Source organism: Chiloscyllium plagiosum, unplaced genomic scaffold (genome assembly GCF_037043375.1).
Source record: "Chiloscyllium plagiosum isolate Xiang-an unplaced genomic scaffold, Cpla_swu_hap1 HiC_scaffold_8, whole genome shotgun sequence".
Classification (NCBI taxonomy): Eukaryota; Metazoa; Chordata; class Chondrichthyes; order Orectolobiformes; family Hemiscylliidae; genus Chiloscyllium; species Chiloscyllium plagiosum.
In genome coordinates this window covers 92,598,206-92,618,196 of record NW_028270146.1, presented here as the reverse complement: position 1 = coordinate 92,618,196, position 19,991 = coordinate 92,598,206, and positions in this window count along the sequence as shown.

The following is a 19,991-nucleotide window of genomic DNA, read 5'->3' as shown; positions in this document are numbered from 1 at the left end:
GCGGGAGATCAGAGTCCAAGAGTGTGGCGCTGGAAAAGCACAGCATGTCAAGCAGCATCTGAGGAGCATAAGAGTCAACGTCTCGGACGTAGACCCTTCATCAGGAAGGTGGGAGTAGGGGCATGGGGTAGGGAAAGGGCGTTGAGAGATAAATAAGAGGGTGGGGGTGGGGCTGGGGGGAAGGTAGCTAGGAATGTGATGGGTGGGGGATGATGGTGGTCGGTCGGAGGAGAGGGTGGAACAAATAGGTAGGAAGGAAGATGGACAGGTAGGACAGTTCAAGAGGGCGGTGCTGAGTTGGAGGGTTGGACCTGGGCTGAGGTGCGGGTAGGGGAGATGAGGAAACTGGTGAAGTCGACGTTGATGCCATGTGGTTGGAGGGTCCCAAGGCGGAAGATAGGGCATTCTTCCTTCAGATGTCGGATGGCTTGGATTTGGCGGTGGAGGAGGCCCAGGACTTGCGGAGTGGGAGGGGATGTGGTCAGCCACAGAGCAGTGGGGTTGTTTGGTGCATGTGTTCCAGAGATGATCCCTGAAATATTCTGTGAGTTGGCATCCTGTCTCCCCAATGTATAGGAGTCGACATCGATAACAATGGACCCCTGGTCCTCACCTTCCATCCCATTAATCTCCAGACTATCCCCAATCATTTCCACCACCTACAATCACCACCAGAGATATAATTCACTCCCCACCCCCATCTGTGTTCTGCAAAGTCCATTCCCTCTGCGACTCCCTTGTTAGGTCCATAACCCCCCACCAGCCCACCCTCCACTCCCGGCAGCTTCCCTTGCTGCAGCAAGAGGTGTAAAACCTACGCACACACCTCCCACCTCACCTCTGTCCAAAGCCCCAAAGGATCCTTCCATATCCTGCAGAGATTTTCCTACACATCCAAACACCTCATTTATTGTGTCCATTGCTCTCAATGTGGTCTCCTCTACCAAGCACGCACACACATTCTCACGCACTCACACTCACATGCTCACATGCACACACACACTCTCTCCCAAACACACACATACATACACTCTCCCAAACACACACACACATTACCTCCCTCTCTCTCTCTCTCTTTCTCTCTTTCTCCCTCTCCCTCACATGCACACACACACGTATAAGACAATGCAGTGAATTTGCAAGTGCAGAATAGATACATTCTATTTTGTTCAAAAAGCACACAATCTCCAGTCAGTCATTACAGGCAGTCAGTCCATGTAACATTTTGGAAATAGAACTAGCCTGGCTCAAGGTTGGGATACAGGCAGACTCTAACCTCACACCTTTAATACATTGTCTGAGCTGAAATGTCACCTTTCTTTGATAAAACCTTAAATTATCTTTGAGAATGTGACTTGAAAGAAGTTCTGGGATTTATATATTAATGAACTGAAACCTGCAATTCATTCTAAAAGATGGAATACTTAACAGCAATCTAGGTTTGTTCAATGCATTGTTTCAGTTGCATGACACTGTGATCTTCTGCCATGAATTCTGTGTCTTATGAACCTGCCCTACTAGCTGCCTGATGAAGGAGCAGTGCTCTGAAAGCTAGTCCTGTCAAATAAATCTGTTGGACTATTACCTGGTGTTGCGTGATTTTTAACACTGCATGTACTGCAACCAAATGGCCATGTCAAAGGGGAGTAGGCCTTAGTCCATTCAAGAGGAAGCTATGGCTAGTTAGAGGATCCAGCCATGGTCAGTCAAGGGCACCGTCTGACCTTAGTCCAGGGGGTTCACCACCTGTCAGTCAGCCGTTCAGCATAATCAAAGTCAAAGGATTTATGTTGATATAGTCCTGGAGTGGTCAGTCCTGTAGGTTTGATAGAAGCCCCCTCCCCCCTACCCCACCCCCACCACAAACGAGGGTATTGAGAGCAAGTGCCATGTTGGGGAAGACTAGTGTGGAGAAATGAGGCTGCGTGCTGGGAAGCAGAGAGGACAATCAATGTGAAGGGGCAACTCTACATAGAAGGCTCTGGGATGAGAGTGTATTGAAAGGTACTGGGATACTTTGGAAGGAGATTTTGTTGGTAGTTACCACGATCCTGGCTTCAATGTGAGGGAGACAGTGTCCGACTGTGTTGGGCATCACTAACTGATAATCCTAGTGCTTGGGGGTAAATTGAGGAGAGGAACAATTCTAAAAAGGGGGAGTGTGAGGAGCTCAAAACTGACTGGGATAACAGGAACTGGAGTGCAGAAAGGAAGGTGAAGTGTGTGAAGTCAGTGCGTGCTGGGAATAACAGGCGCAGCCTGCAACACTCTCTGCCTCTCTCTCTCTCTCTCTGAGAAAGTGAAGCAGAAAGCGTCCCACCTTCATCCGATTCTCAGTTGTGCAATAAACATGGAAAACAGCTGGCAATATACTCAGAGTGGGTGATGTAAGTTTGTTTTGCCTGTGGCTGTGTGTTCCACTTGTGTTGTGATGTGAGGTTCTTCAAAGGGCAATTGCATTAATCAGGCACTTACAGATAGCAGATTCAAGTCATCTGCGTTTCGTAACATTCTGCAAATCTAGCCCAAGCATTTGTCAACTATGTAGATTATAACTCCTGGCCATGCCAATGATCATTACAAGTTTCATGTAGTAATCTCTGTGAAGCAGGCATCATCACTGGGGACCTGCAGTCCACGTTTCCTAAAAACGTTCCAAGGTTTCATTGGTTGCACAAGGGTCAGAAGCTGCTTTCCTCTCACGTTGAACTGTAAGCATTTCTTGTTTTTGCAATGCTACTTTTCTTGGATGATAAGTGAAGAGACAAAATTAAAGGGACCCCACTGCACTTACAATCTCCTACTTTATTTGTGTGTACAAAGTTAAAAATCACACAGCACCAGGTTATAGTCCAACAGGTTTATTTGGAAGCACTAGCGACGCTCCTTCATCAGATGGTTGTGGTGAATAAGATTGTGAGACACAGAATTTATAGCACAAGTTTACAGTGTGATGTAACTGAAATTATATGCTGAAAAAGACCTGGAGTGTTTGTTAAGTCTCTCATCTTTTAGAATGACCATGTTGGTTTCAGTTCTTTCATATGTAAATCGCAAAACATTTTTAAAAAGTTACATTCTCAAGTGAACTTTAACAATTAGTGTCATGTCGGCCCAGATAATGTATTGAAGGTGTGAGCTTCCCTGTGTGAGACTGTCTGTGCCACAATGGTCAGACTGACTCTAATCTGAAAAATGGATGTACAGATTCTTCCATGGATTCGTGCAGTTTTTGAGCAAAGTAAAATGTAATTCTGCAAGTACAAATTCACCCCACAAACGTATATGTGTATGTGTGATGTGGGTGTGTGTGTGTGCGTGTGTGTGTGGGTGGGGGGGGGGGAGGTTATTGAGTGTCTGTGAGAGAGTATGTGTATGTATGTGTATGTGAGTGTAAAGGGGTATAAGTCTGTGAGAGGGTGTGTGTGGGAATGTATGTGTGAGCATATGAGAGAGGGTCTGCGTGAGTAGTAGGAGAGTGTGTGTGCGTGTGTGTGTGGGTGGGGGGGGGGAGGTTATTGAGTGTCTGTGAGAGAGTATGTGTATGTATGTGTATGTGAGTGTAAAGGGGTATAAGTCTGTGAGAGGGTGTGTGTGGGAATGTATGTGTGAGCATATGAGAGAGGGTCTGCATGAGTAGTAGGAGAGTGTGTGTGCGTGTGTATGTGTGTCTGTGTGTCTGTGTATAGTGTAGTGGGGTCACCTGTGACATGAACCCAAGACCCCGGTTGAGGCCATCCCCATGGGTACTGAATTTGGCTATCAGCCTCTGCTTGGCCAGCTTCACTGTGTTAAAAGATACACATTTGTCTTCCAGTAACTAGATTCTGGCATTCAACGCCTGAACGTTCTCAAGGATATGGACGTCATAGCAGCTCCAAGGGCACAAGATGTGGTACCAATGGGAGAGCAGAACAGAATAGCACAAATGAAGCATCATAAATTACCAGGACATGAGAATTTTGGCATCACCAGGTAAACAGTCTCTTACCCTCTTCCACCAACTCACATATTTCTCCTCATCTAGGGCAAAGAGATGAAGGAGAGCCATCTTGGCTCAACTGTGGGTCAACTTTTCCTGCAATGGGACAAAGGGTAAGATGGAAGTGGTTGGTGCAGCTGCATGTGTTGCTGCAAGAGCAGGAAAGGTGGCGAGGTGTCCCTGGTGGTTGAGCAGGACGTGCAGAGGGCAGCAATATTAAGTGGGGTAGACCAAGTGTTTTGGAAAGAGGTGGGTGAGTTATTAGAGTCATAGGATTGTGAGGTATGAGAGAGAAGATGGTTAGCACTTACCCTAGTAGAACGCAGAAGGTCCTTGTGGCATTACTGTGCATTTCTTTTGACCATGGAAGTGGCACTGACCCAGGTGGCAACTTTGGACCTGGCTGGCAGAGTCTGATGTCATGGCTTTGTCTATCTCTTTTCTCAAGGGAAAGGGAATATCATTCCTTCCCACCAGTCTGTCCATCAGGACCTTCATGTTCCTGTCCGCAAGAAGGATTTGTGTCACTTTGCCTCAGTCACGTATCTTCTTTGGAATTCTTCAGCAACGAGATCTGTGAAGGGTGATTCCCGTCTTGTTGTGTTTAAAATGGTTGTTTTTAATCAGTTTGTTTTTAAAAATGGAGTCAGTAGCATAAACACCACAAGGTTCCAGCAATGGCAAGTGCTTCTACTGTGCTAAACACAAGATAGTCCTGCATTGTCGGCCAGTGGAGGCAAAGTACATACTGTGATGAAAGTCTTGCGCTTTATATACCAGTATTAATAAATTATTTAGCGTTTGATTTTTAACTAGTGGCATATCAGTTTAGTCCATTGAACAATTAACTAGGTCAGTCTTTTTGGAACCATGATTTTAAACTAGCTTATAGAGAGTAGATGACTAAACGCCTCCTGGAATGTTAATAGAAGTTTGTGTATGTTGTGGGGGATTTATAGCAGAAGGGAAAAAAGGTATTGAGCCTTAACTGTCAGAAGCTGGGGCCAGACTTTCTTTTTTTTTAATAGCTATGAGCTCCTGAGTTCAGTTTGAAAACGAACTGACTGAAGTTAGATGCAAAAATAATAGCTCCTGGAAAGAAAGAGTTTGTTCATAGCAGCTAAGGGAATAAGTTACCTCAATGGAAGGATTTCAGTTTGTAAAAACTCCTAGACCAGGAAGGTTTGCGTTGGTTATTTGCAGCTGAGAAAGTCTAAGATCTCAGTTGCGTGAGTTATCGAAAAAAAATCTTTGCAGCTCACAGGATTGGAATTGAAAAGAAACAATTCAGTCAACTTAAATATTTGATAGGGAAGGGAAATTTCTCTGGAATTATTTTAACTGTAAAGTGATGGTGTTGGTGAAAAGATAGGACTTTACTTTGCCAGGTATTTGATATCTTTTAACTTATGTTATATAGAGATAACTTGGCTTATTTTCTTTTCTTTTGCATAATGGAAGACTGCAATGTCTATCTGTTTAACTTTATTTCTTATTTTCCTAAATTATACTAGGAATATCTGTAATGTAGTGTAACTTTTTTCTTTATTTTCTATATTTTTTGGGACCTGAGTTTTGTATCTAGCTATTTTGAACCTAAGCTGGTGTTATGTGTTAGTGACTTTGTGCACTTTTCCCCGTTTTCCTGTCCTTCTGCAAATTGAGTGCACGTGCCAATAAACCTAATTACATTCTAATTCGCATAGACTTCTGTTTTGTTGTTAAAACCAAATCTGCAGCCTGTTGTGCTCAGCAAAAGACTGCCACGTTAACTTGAGAAAAAAAATGAATAAAATATTATCCGCCAGGCCAGACTTTATTCTGAGATCTGACTTGTCCAATAACAACATTAGCTGGAATCACAATAAGTGGAGGCTCTTGAAGGGTCCAAGAATTGAATTTGAAGAGGGCTTCACTTTTAAAGAGCTGACATGAAAACAATACAATGGAAGCATTATATTCTTTATAAAACTTTTCGTTTCTAGCTTTTGTCCCTTCTAACTTTGACATCCTTGTGTTTATCCCCTTAAGCCAGTACATCTCTCCTCTGCAGATTTTCTATTCATCCAGTTTCCTTGTAAATTCGCATCTCTCCACTGTAATTATCTATGCGAGATACCACAGGTATCTGCCAGAACTGCAGCTTCTCTGATCTTTGATGCTTGACCCATATCTAAATAAATGTATCAGTTTGCAGGAAGGCTATTTCAGAATTCTAACAGAATCATAATTCTGCTTCCACTCTCAAAGATTTTCTCAGGCTTGAGTGATCAAAACACTGATTCCACAGCGTTTCTTTTTTCCTCAAGTTTCTTTCTTGTAAGTCGTAAATTTTAATTGATGTGCTTCAGGGACAAGCTCATGATCACCGAGTCTTGCCTTTTTAATGGTTTCATAAACTGAAGATTGATCTTCTGACAAACAGTTGTTGCTGTACCTGTCAAAACACTTCTAAAAAAAATTAAAGTCCAAGCATCTTTTGAGCACTTCATCTGTCCAGTTATCTTCTCAAATGAAGTGAAATATCTTTTGATCCATCCTTAAAAACTGTAGGCACTAAGCGTGGATGCTTAGTTGAATGAAATCCCTCATTAGAATTGGAGTCATTCATTCTTTGTTTTTCCCTCACTCTCAGCTTTTCCATTGTCAACTCATATTGCCTAATTTCCCTGTTTCTTTGGGGTTCAAGCTTTTTAAATTCTATTTCTTTTTCTATTAGTTTCTGTTTCTGTATATCCTCCTGTTTTTTTACATTTTTTTCTTTTCGTAACTTTCTATTTTTCTCTGATTTTCTTTATTCTCTCCCTCTATTTCTAACTCAATTCATTTTCTGTTTCCTAGCCATTTCTAGCTGTGATATCTCAATTTTAGGTTTCCCTCCTGTAATTTGGTACTATTGCTGAGTTGTTACTCCGGGCATCCAGGTAATGGTAAATCGGCAAAGTCTTTTCCCTGGGGTCGGGGAGCCCAGAACGAGAGGGCATAGGTTTAGGGTGAGAGGGGAAAGACATAAAAGAGACCTAAGGGGCAACTTTTTCACGCAGAGGGTTGTCTGTGAATGGAATGAGCTGCCAGAGGAAGTGGTGGAGGTTGATACAATTGCGATATTTAAGAGGCTTTTGGTATATGAATAGGAAGGGTTTGGAGGGATATGGGCCGGGTGCTGGCAGGTGGGACTATATTGGGTTGGGATATCTGGTCGGCATGGACGGGTTGGACCGAAGGGTCTGTTTCCATGCCTCTATGACTCTGTAGTGTTCTGAGGAACATGGTTTGAATCCCACCATAGCAGATGGTGGAATTTGAATTCTATAAAGAAAGAAATCTGGAATTAGAAGTCTATTGATGGCGATGAAACCATTATCATCTGTTGGAAAAATCCATCTAGCTCACTAATGTCCTTTAAGGAAGGAAACTGCCAACCTTTCCTGGTCTGGCCTACATGTGACTCCAGAACCACAGCAATATGATTGACTCTTAACTGCCCTCTGGGCAATTCGGGTTGGTTGATAAATGTTGTTGCCAGTGATCCCCTCATCTTATGAATGAATAAAATAAAATAACTTGCTGGATAATCATTCCCTCTCTCACTAGTATCCTTACATACAGATGAGGGAGGACACCACTTCGACTGGGACAACACATCCATCCTAGGACAAGCCAAACAGAGACATGCACGAGGATTCCTAGAAGCATGGCAACTGGAACTCTATCAACAAACACATCGAATTAGACCCCATCTACCACCCTGTGGTGAAAGGGTTAAAATTGTGTCCCAATACATGTGTGAATCTAACCGAAAATGGAAGGTGTCGCTTAGTCCCGTGTGAATCTTATTACACACCTTCCCGTGTGAATCTTCTTATCTGTATGTAACCAGAATGGAATGTGTTTTTCAGCCTTGCTCTGCTGTTCACATGAATGTTTAGATCTCGAAAAGAGTATATCAGCTGGAAAAGTCTCCAGTTCGGTAGAGTCTGCTCCGGGGTTGCGTTTAACCGCCGAGCGTGGGTTGTTGGCAACCGCTCTACGAGAACTGACGGCTCCCAGTTCCGGTAACACGTAGAGTGAGTATAAACCAGACCCGTTGTAAGTACGAGACCTGGTTGTGGCGACGCTGCGGGGAATAAAACACTTATATTCTAGCAGACTCGCCTCTTGGCTGTTTGTTCTGTGTCAGACTACTTTCCTGCGAGCCTGGTCCTTGACCTTGAGAATTTCTTAAAACATTTTGGCGTAGTCGGCAGGATAAATCGCAATTGAGGAAAGATTTTGATACAGAACAATGTTTTGGAAAAAGGCTAAGAAACCAGAGGAACAAACTGTGGAGGTCCCGACCGTCCCGGGATGGCATGGACCGTGGCATGGCGTGGCAGTTTGTTTGAGAAATGGTGGGGGGCGACCGGAGAACTGGGAGGCCGAGGGCGTAGGAACCCCAGGGTCGCTGCTGTCCACCCTTGAGAGGATCCCAGTCCTGCCGAAGAACCCCTTGCCTGGGGTACAGCGGAGGATGTGGGCCTGTGCGGCGGCTTGTAGACAACAGTCAGACAAGCGCCAAAAAGCTGAAGCAGAATTAGCCCTCCTGAAACATGAGCAGGGACTCAGTTCGGGAGATGCCTCTATGTTGAGGCAGGAAATTATGAAGTTAAAAGCTGAATTGACAGCATTAACTGAACTAGCAGGACGAACTATTATGTATCTGTCTGCTAAGAAACGGAAAGAGAAAAGGAAGGTCCCTCGAACCCCGGACCCAGTACAAGTACGGGCGTTTGTAGCCCAGTTAAATAACGGGATCGGTGGGATATCGATCATTGGGATGGGAACATTTGGGGAGATTCAGATGATCAGTACGAAGAGGACCTACCCGTACTCCAAGCTAAACCAGTGGTTAGGAGAAAGCAGGTTCAGAGACGCCTCCCAGTGCAACGGGAGGTAATGTTAGATGAGGAAGGAAACCCTATACGGAATGAACAAGGGGAGGCAATTATGCATGAATTACCGCGGGCTCAGCCTCCTGCAGAATTCTCTGAATTAACGGAAGATTTCACTACCGATGAGGTGCTGTTTATCACCCAGAAAACCCGACGTAATCCTGGGGAGCCGTTAGAGCTATGGCTAATTCGGCTCCTCGAGGAAGGGGGGCAACAAGTGCAGGTAGACTATCAGGATGCTCCCAAGTTTGGTGGATTAGCAAAGGATGCTGCCATAGACCTGGGGTACCGCAGACAAGCCAAGGATATGGTAATAGATCGCAGTATGGGGACCTTATTTGGGATGTATGCCAGGGCAGTGGCCGAACAGTATCCCTTCCCGTCCGATTGGCCCCCCTTGGAAGGAACTTGGACAACAATTAAGGAAGGGGTTCAGAGGCTAACCCGTTTGTGTGTGCGGGATGCCCTGTTGCTGGGAGTGCTGGACGAGGTAGATAACACAAATGTTAGTAGACAGACTAGAGACCACCTAGTGAAGACTGCCCCCCCCCATTATAAACCACTGTTATTAACCATAATGTTGAGTGGACGGGGAGAAACCCTAGGAGATGCCCGTAGTATGATGAGGGAGATGGGTGGTTTGGGGGATTGGGGACCCACAACCCGTGCTTCTCAGGGGGGCACGGAGGGGCGTCGCCCTGAGGCTCGGGCAGGGGGAAAAGTAAACCCTAATCAAGGAAGTAACCAAGGCCCCTCACGGCGTGCTTTGTGGCAAGCTTTGATACGGGCGCAGGTCCCAGCATCGGAGATTGATGGCCTACCTACACCGGAATTAAAAGACTTATGCAGACGAAAGGGACTGAAGGTGTCCCGGGTAGAGACGGAGTCCCGACCCACTATGGAAGACCTAGTGGAATTACTAACACAAAAATGTCAGACACGGGGTCCGGTTGTTAATGAGCCTCGAAGGGGTAGAACTTCCACTTCCCAGCGGTGGGAATCCTCGGAGGACGAGGAGGAGGAGGAGGTACGGCCTCCCCTCCGAGAGTGTTATAAAGTGGATAGGCGTGGCCGGAAACCTAGTAAGAAAGGCAAGAACAAAGAAGGGCGAGGCAAACGTCTTTACCCAGTGCTGTCTGGGGAAGATGAATGGGAGGAACAATAGGAATCGGGCCAAGCCCCAAGGGTTTGCCCACGAACGAGCCAATGGTCAGCAGACGACATTCGACCTCATGTATCATTGACTATCTATTGGCGCAAATCCGTCCAAACCGTTATGGCTCTAGTGGACACAGGGGCGGAGGCCACCTTAATCTATGGGATGCCCCATAAGTTTAAAGGAACCCCAGTCACGCTGGTTGGGCTGGGAGGTAATCTGATTGAAGGAAAAACAGTACAATTGCCCCTAAAGATAGGTACAATGCCCATTAAAACTTATTCAATTATCATTACACCAGTTAGAGAATGGATCCTGGGAATGGACATTCTGGCCGGTTTAACACTTCACCTCCAACAAGGGAAGTTTGAATTTGGAATCACGAAAATGGCTTTGCGCTGTAGGACGGTGTTAGTGGGAAAGGTTAAAATGGACCCCTTCCCCATCCCGATCGCCGATCGCGTAATAAGTCTTAGACAGTATAGGATTCCCGGCGGACATAAAGAAATATCCGCCACAATTAAGGATTATTTGGAAGCGGGAGTGCTTAGGACATGCACCACGGCGTGGAATAACCCCTTATGGCCCGTACATAAAGCCGATGGGTCATGGCGGATGACGGTAGATTATCGGCAACTAAACCGTCACACTCCGGCCTTGACGGCAGCGGTCCCGGATGCCGTCACTATTATAGGACGAATCCAACATCATCCAGGGGTGTGGTACGGAGTAATTGATTTGGCTAATGCCTTCTTCACAATTCCTATTCCCGAAGATAGGCAGGAACAGTTCGCATTCACTTGGGAGGGTAGACAATTCACGTTCACGCGATTGCCCCAAGGATATCTGCATAGCCCTACTATCTGCCACCGGATAGTTGCAGAACACTTGGCTCCCTTTAAAGTGCCTGACGAAGTGATGATCTCGCACTATATTGACGATATGATGATACAGGGGACAAGTCAGAAGCAGGTTCAGGAATTGCTGGACCAACTGGTTCAACATATGCGAGGATATGGGTGGGAGATCAACCCAGCCAAAATCCAGGGTCCCTCACAAACGGTAAAATTCTTAGGAATCGTGTGGAACAAGGGGGAAAGGGAAATCACTGCGAAAGCTAAAAATAAGATTCAGGTCTTTGCCGTCCCTCACACCCAGAAGGACGTGCAGCAATTTATTGGGTTATTCGGATTCTGGAGACAGCATATTCCCCATCTAGGACAAATTTTAAAACCTTTGTATCGAGTTACGAGGAAAAAGGCAGCGTTCGAATGGACGGAGGTCCATCAAACTGCATTTGAAATGGCCAAGCAAGCGATACAGCAAGCTGTATCCTTGGGAAAGATACAGTCAGGACCTGTAGAACTGCAAGTCTCAGCACAGGGGGATTATGCCAATTGGAGCTTATGGCAAAAACAGGGAAGAACCCGTAAGCCATTGGGATTTTGGTCCCGAAAATTACCCCCGGCAGGGGAACGGTATACCCCCTTTGAGAAACAGTTATTAGCATGCTACTGGGGCTTGGTGGAAACCGAAGCCCTGACCATTGGACATGAAGTGATCATGAGAACAGCTATCCCTATTCTTCCGTGGGTACTTAGTGACCCCACTACCCACCGAATAGGAACTGCCCAAGAGAGCAGCATCATTAAATGGAAATGGTATGTGTCGGAGAGAGTGCGGACTGGACAGAAAGGAGTGTCAGTCCTACATGAGCAAGTGGCGGAGGCCCCTGAGGAAGGGGAAAAACGGTTTGAGGTGATTGAATACAAGGAATCACCCGTTAAGATGGGAAAACGGTATGATGAACTGACCCCGGATGAACAAGCCACGGCTTGGTTCGTAGATGGGTCAGCCCAATGGAAAGCGGGACAGCGTAGATGGAAAGCTGCCGCCTTTAACCCAAAACAAGGCACTACCCTAGAAGAATTAGGGGAGGGAAAAAGTAGTCAGTGGGCAGAATTAAAAGCAGTGCATATGGTAGTCATGCAAGCAGGGGTCATGGGAGTTTGTTTGTTCTCTGACTCGTGGTCAGTGGTTAACGGCATGACACAATGGATGCCAACTTGGCAGGCCAATCAGTGGATGATCCAGAATAGGGAAGTATGGGGTAAACAGTTATGGGAAGATATATGGGAGAAAGCTCAATACCTGGTCATATACATCACCCACGTAGATGCCCATACATCTCGAAATGATGTGGAAGCTCTACATAACCGATATGTGGATGGTATCGTCCGAACCATGATTGTGCAAAGGGGCACCTCAGTGGACCTAGCTAGATGGGCACACCTTAAGGCTGGGCACTGGGGAGTGCAAGGAACCTTGCAATGGGCTCGAGACCGAGGAATAGATCTTATGGTAGATGATGTTAAGACTGCAGTAAACCAGTGTGAGCAGTGTCAACATCAGCGGCAGAGAGTGCCCCAACACATGATGGGACATATCCATCGGGGGGATGGTCCGGGACAGAGCTGGCAAATGGACTTTGTGGGTCCCTTACCCTCCTCACAAGGATGTAACCACATATGTACAGCTGTGGACACTATGTCTGGGGTTTTGGTAGCCCATCCCTGTCGGCACAACAATCAACAGGCTACCTTGCGATGTTTAGATTTGATTGAACAATTTTATGGATTGCCCATACAGGTCCAGAGTGACAATGGCTCCCATTTCACAGGAAGGGTGGTAAAGCAGTGGTGTCACGATAACCACGTGGAATGGGTTTATCATGTACCCTATCACCCACAAGCTGCGGGACTTATAGAACGAATGAATGGGCTTCTGAAGTCCTCACTACGAAAAGCAGGAGGTTGCAATGACTTAACAGGTTGGAAGAAGCAACTAATTCGGGTGGTGAAACAAATTAATAACCGCCCATTAGGAAATGGGGTAACACCCTTGAATAGGATGATACGAGTATGTGATACCCCAAAGACTCAGCCTATTAAAATGTGGAGATTCGCTGAGGAAGCTGATATTCCCGTAAGGGCCACGCCGGCTTCGGCTGGACTGGACCTACGAGCACTAACTGCCCAGACTTTGATCCAACAGAAACCTACGGTGATTAAGACCGGATTAGGATTGATTTGTCCCCCTGGAACCTATGGGCATATCCTCCCGCGGTCGGGACTGTCACTAAAGGGGATTGATGTGATGGCAGGCGTAATTGACGCGGACTACCAAGGGGAGTTGGGGGTGGTCCTGGTCAACATCACTGCTGAACCTTACGTGATACAGAAGGGGGACAGAATAGCGCAATTGGTCATTAAGCCATGTAACCTTACAACGGTGGAAGAGACGGGAGCTCCCGTTACGGTTACTGAGCGTGGGACGGGGGGATTTGGGTCTACTGACACTAAGGGGGCCAAGGTATGGGTGCGCCAGACGACCGGCCCCCCCAGGCCGGCCGAAATCAAAGCACAGGGGAAGGACAGTCTGGTCACCATTATGTACCCCGGGGACCCGACCTGGGCAAACGTCCCGGCGAACCAGTGCTACTTACGTGAGACCTAAATAATGTTGTAATTGCTATGCACCCGCAGGCTGGCCCTCCGCCTTGAACATGGGGTGGTCATGGGGATTGCGACTCCTATTGGCGATGTTCGCGATCGGATGGCCACTCCAGGGCATCGGTATCACGGCCTGGACGCTGGTACCGGTCGCCCGCCATGAGGTGCGGTGGGAGGCCAGTAGCCAGCGACGGACGCAGGACAATTTTACATGTGAACCCGGTCAGCAGTGCGTTGTTCTGACTCTCACCAGCGACTGTCAATTGTACACGTGTGCACAGTGCTACATGCGCCGGGATAGGGAAAAATATGACATATCGTTCATACCGCCTAATTGCACCCTGGTGGTAAATGCCCAAGTCAAGACGTGTTTGTGGGACCGACGCACCCAGACATGCGGGACAACGGGGACTCATTGGAGCGTCACAGCTCGGGGGGAAGATCTGTGGCTGCGCAATGCCACCGATATTCGGAATCGTCATCGATTCATGTGGTTAATAATGGTACTGCCCTCGACGAACGCCCCGTCTGAGGCGTTATTAAACCCCATGCGGGGCGGGCCAGCACCGAAGAGGGGTGCCACGGGGGGCGTGCGGTCGCATCGAACACAGTTGGCCCCTATTATGTCAACTTGTCAACAGATGGCCCGGGCGGTACTGCACACTGATGTTCATTGGCGGGTACAGTTGCCCCTCATACCCGAGTGTCATACCAAGAGGCGGCGACGAGCGTGGTACGACACCCTGCTGGGAGGCGCAGGAACTGTTATGGGTATCTCGAATGCCATTGACTCTGAGGTAACCCGTACTAAATTATCTAACACGGGACAGGCCACCTCACAAGGACTACATACTATTGGAAGGTGGATGCCATCCGTAATGATGACTCAAGGAGAGACAGCTGAAATAATGATACGATCTCTGCAATGGGAACTGGATGTCTGGGGTGCCACTCAGGAACTGTTTGAGAACATTACGGCTCAGTTAAATTGGACTGCCTGTCATATTCAAATGTTGCATGCTCAAATACAGAAAGAACGCTTTTTGCGTGTGGTAACATCCCCCAATGTACAAGCGTGGAGGGGACTATGGAATGTATCTGAGAAATTGTGGATGATAACCCATCCAGAACGAACATGGTGTAACGCAACTATGTGTAACGGATACTTTGTTACCATGAATGTAACCCACACTGTTACGGTCTGTCGATATTATGTATTACCAGTGATTACATCTTCTGGATATTATTTTCTGAAGACAAGGGGACAGTGGTTTAGCCCAGATACCAATATTACCTATGATCTGTCCGCTTGTGAACAGACTGATCAGGGGAAAACTTGCCTACTGATGGACAGGTATCGGGACCCTTGCTTGACTAAGGGAACGGCCCTGTGCGAATGGACTGTTGAAACTCCAAGGGACATGATGTGGCAGATTGGGCCACACACGCTCTGTGTGGCTACCAATAATCCACATCCTATGCTTCCCTCAGCACCGTTCTCGGGATGCCTCTCAAATGTCTATCAGTGGCACTGGCAGAATCAGACCTATCTGTTGACCACTTATAGCAGTGCTCGCCACTTTACCAAGGTGCAGTGGAAAGTGCTGATGAATCCTTGGAACATTTCCCTGGATCGGCTTAAGCGAGCATTGGACCGATCCGAGGAGCTTAAGCAGATATTACGAAAGCATCAAACCAATGTCACCAAGGTTACGGTGTCTACCTTTATACATGGACAGGAGGTAGTACATGCTGCCCGTGTAGTGGACGTGGAGTCAGCTCATCATTGGTGGGACATATTGAGTGGTATGTCCTCCACTGCGGGGACATTCCTGTTCCCACCCTTGTCGATCCTGGTAGCGGTCCTGGTGATTTTAACATGCTGTAATGTCCTGACTTGCTTGTATATTTGGCGTGTACGTAGGCGCTTGTTAGAAAGAATACATATGGGCATAATGTAACACATGTATTGGGCCAAGCAGTGGAATGTGGTGTAAAATTATGTCCCAATACATGTGTGAATCATAATGTAACAAATGTATTGGGCCAAGCAGTGGAATGTGGTGAAAGGGTTAAAATTGTGTCCCAATACATGTGTGAATCTAACCGAAAATGGAAGGTGTCGCTTAGTCCCGTGTGAATCTTATTACACACCTTCCCGTGTGAATCTTCTTATCTGCATGTGACCAGAATGGAATGTGTTTTTCAGCCTTGCTCTGCTGTTCACATGAATGTTTAGATCTCGAAAAGAGTATATCAGCTGGAAAAGTCTCCAGTTCGGTAGAGTCTGCTCCGGGGTTGCGTTTAACCGCCGAGCGTGGGTTGTTGGCAACCGCTCTACGAGAACTGACGGCTCCCAGTTCCGGTAACACGTAGAGTGAGTATAAACCAGACCCGTTGTAAGTACGAGACCTGGTTGTGGCGACGCTGCGGGGAATAAAACACTTATATTCTAGCAGACTCGCCTCTTGGCTGTTTGTTCTGTGTCAGACTACTTTCCTGCGAGCCTGGTCCTTGACCTTGAGAATTTTTTAAAACACACCCCCTGTGAAAAAGAACAGGAAATGATGCCACCACAGGAAATGACATCACCACAGGAAATGACATAACCAACCCAAAAAATCCGAAACATATAAATAGAAGGCAGGAATTATCAGCAGTGCTTTGCCTGGAAGCCCACTGAAGATGTTACCTAATAGGGTGACGAAACGTTTGGAAATGAACCTTCCAGCTCAGCGAGCAAACCTACATCCAGAACCTCAACCTGAGTTACAAATCTTCTTAAAACTCCCTCATTCTCAGTATCTCCTCCTTATGAGATCCTACTACTACCTCTTCCTTAGATGTATCCACTAACTCTGTCAGTTTAGCCTTTGTCAATGATTTCAAGTACTCCACAGTTATTTTTTTTATTGCCAGAAAACTCTTAGCAACATTCAAAATCATTTTGAAAACCTGATAATTGCGATAATCTTTATCACAACACAGCAATTTTATTAGACCAGACATACCAGGGCTAATTGGCCAAACATTGGGAGACTGTTTGCAGTAGTATGAATGTCCAAAGAATGTTCAGAAAAGGGAGCATCAGAAAATGAAATAGGTGTTAAAACAGGTATTCAAAGAGCACGTCTCCTTAGAGTGTACTCAGAAAGGGTGGATGACTCGGGACAGTCTGAAAACAGAGGATTATTAGATCAGCCATCTCATTGATTCATAGAATAGACTGAATGAGTGGTTTATGGTCTTATGACGTAGTCATGAAACTTCTTCTATGAATATTGGCAGGGAGAGCCAGGCCAATGGAGGTTCATGCATTTCATAAGAAGTAATTCCTTTTGCTACAAAGCAAAAATGTAAACCAATAAAAGTATTGAGAGATGCTGGAGCATGTCAGTCATTGGTGCTGGCTGATGATATGATTTGCCTCCTAACAGGGTTCATGAAGGAGAAACTATCAATTGAAAGTATACCTGGGAGTTCAAAATCTGCTCCATTATCCACGATTGGATTAAAGAGTGACTTAGCAAATGGAGAAACTGTGGTTGGAGTGGGGGGGTAACAAATTCCTATCAAAGGAACTGATTCTATCTGGGGAAATGACCTGGCTCATTCCAAAATATTGACCTCACTGAGAGTGGTGGATCCATTGGCTGAGGTAAAGGAAACTGAGATGTGACAAGAGGAACATTCTGGATTGTTCCCGACTGTATTGTGACTAGACCGCAGGCTCGTAGAACTGGAAGAAAGAAAAGATATCAACGAGAAAAGAAGGTGTCTTCAAATTATCAGATATAAATTTCAAAAACCTAATTGGAAACGATGCAGTGAATGATCCTGTAACAATATACAATCGATCCCGAATTGAAAGAGTTATGGCAAGCAGCTACCAGAAATTGAGTCAGAACTAATATCTGAGTGTTATTATTTGAAAGACAAAGAATTAATGAAGAAATGAGACAGGTTCAAATACCAGACCATGAGGAATGGGCAGTGGTCCATCAAGTTGTAGCTTCATCTGAGTACAGCAATGAAGTTTTATGAGTGGCTCATGCTAGTCCAATAGCAGATAAGTTGGGCATTAGGAAAAGACACACTAAAATATCAAAACGTATTTACTGGCCAGGATGACATAAATATGCGGTCAAATTTTGACAGACATGCCCTAGCATGTCAAGTATTTGAAAAACACAAACCATCAATTAAACATGTGCTATAATTTTGATACCAACCTTTGAAGAACCATTTAGCAGGATCCTAATAGATTCTGAAAAAGCCTACCAAAAGCCAAGAAGTCAAATCAATATATTTCTACAATGTGGACATTTCAACCAGATTTTCTGAAGCAGCTCATGTTTAAGGAAAAAAAACTGAGAAAATGGTAGCAGAGAAGTTACCTTAATTTCTTATAAGATATGCAAGAATCAAATAAATACAATGAGATCAAGGTTCAAATTTTATGTCTCAAGTATTCAAAGAAATGATGTTTGTTTAGAAATAAAACAATTTGCATCTTCTGCTTATCACCCACAATCTCAAAGAACTTTGGAAAGATGGTATCTGACAGTGAAGACAATGATTACAGCTTATTGTTAGAAATGTCCTAATGACTAGTACAAGGGAATTCTCTTGTTACTGTTTGACATTAGGGATACTCCTAAATGATCAACCCACAGGATTGATTCCTCAAAGTATTTGCAAAATTCCTCAAAGGAATGTGATTGCTTTTGAACTGATAAATGGCTTTAAAGTGACGGGACCACTTAATTGGTTAAGAAGTAGTGATAAACCAAAGCTCAGAGATTACAATTCCAGACTATGTTTCAAGTTTCACAGAGAACTAACCAAAGCATGTGATGTTGCCAAAAGACATTTGAAGACTACTCAACAAACAATAAAAACTAGAGAAGATAAAAAGGCTCATAATTTTGTTGCTGGAGAACAGGGTGTTAGTGTTGTTCTCTGTGCCTGGGGACAGCAAGGTTCACTTAACAAATCAAAAGGAACTAATGATGTGAATTATGTAGTGAGTACTCCAGGCAGGAGAAAAAACGTTAGTGTGTCACATTAATATGTTTAAGAGATATTATGACAGGGACAATAGGAGAAAAGTGTGTTTAACAGTAGCGAAGAAAGTAGGAAATGACATGAAAATATCAGAACAATTCAAAAATAATTCAGAAATTGAAAATCCAAAAGTTGATCTTTCAACAATCATGTTAGATAATAGAGGTACTTGAATGGTTAGATAGCAGAATATTTTGTCTTCTGGAAAACTATTGAAGTTATTTATACAGGCTGTTACCACATCATAATCTATATTTTTAATTCTTTTATACTTGCGATGTTGGTATTGATATCAAAGGCAGAGGTTAGTGTTTATCCTGATAATCCTTGATAAGACTGTGGTGGGTCTGGTAGAGTCACAGAGTTAGACAGCATGGATACGCACCCAGTGATCCAACTAGTCCAAGCTGATAATGTACCCAAACTAAACTAGTCCCACTTGTCTGTGTTTCGCTCTATCCCTCTAAACGTTTCCTATTCATGAACGTATCCAAGTATCTTAAATGTTGTGACTATAGCTGCACCAACCACTTCCTCTGGCAGTTCATTCCACACACAAACCACTCCCTTCTTCAATCATTATAACCCAAGTGTTCAGAGCTTTATCTGGATTGTAACTTTATTCACATTTCCTTGCTGCACACACCAAGTCCCATCTACCCCTTTTTCAATATTTTGAAAAGTCACAGGAAGACTAATAACCAAGTTATCTAAATTAATGGTTGAATCCTTGAAAGGAGTACCCACAACTGAAATTGAAAGAAAGAAATAAATTGAAATGTCATTCCTAAGTAAATAATGTACTCCAGTCCCTATTGTTTGGCAATTTTCATTTGTCTTCTTTTCACAAAGTCAAATAAAACCAATATGACTCAAATTAACGCTGTAACAAAAACCAAATGTTTAAATTAAACTTGAAACATATAAAATGTAGCATCACTTTGGGTGGCAATAAGACAGTCCAACCCCTGCGGTGCACGCTGGCGATGGAAGACCTCAGGGACTCTCCATGGCCTCAGTCTTTCTACTTTTTCCAGCCTTAAGACCATCTGTCAGCGCTGCTCTAATTCCAGCTCTGGAACATCACTGAGCCTTTAGCTATCTAGGCCCTGAGCTCTGAGAGCCCCTCCCTAAACCCCTCTACCTCTCTTCCCTTTCGTTCCTTAAAGCTCGTCCTTCCTAACATCTATGGCTGTGAATTGTTGAATCCAGTGATGTTTCCGTGAAGTGTCTGGGCAATATACCATTTTAAGGGGGTTAGCTGTGTTGAGAGATATTCTGTTCGACTGACACTGCAGTAACAAATTACTTGTTTTGAACCTTTGGTTAAAATTACATGCTAT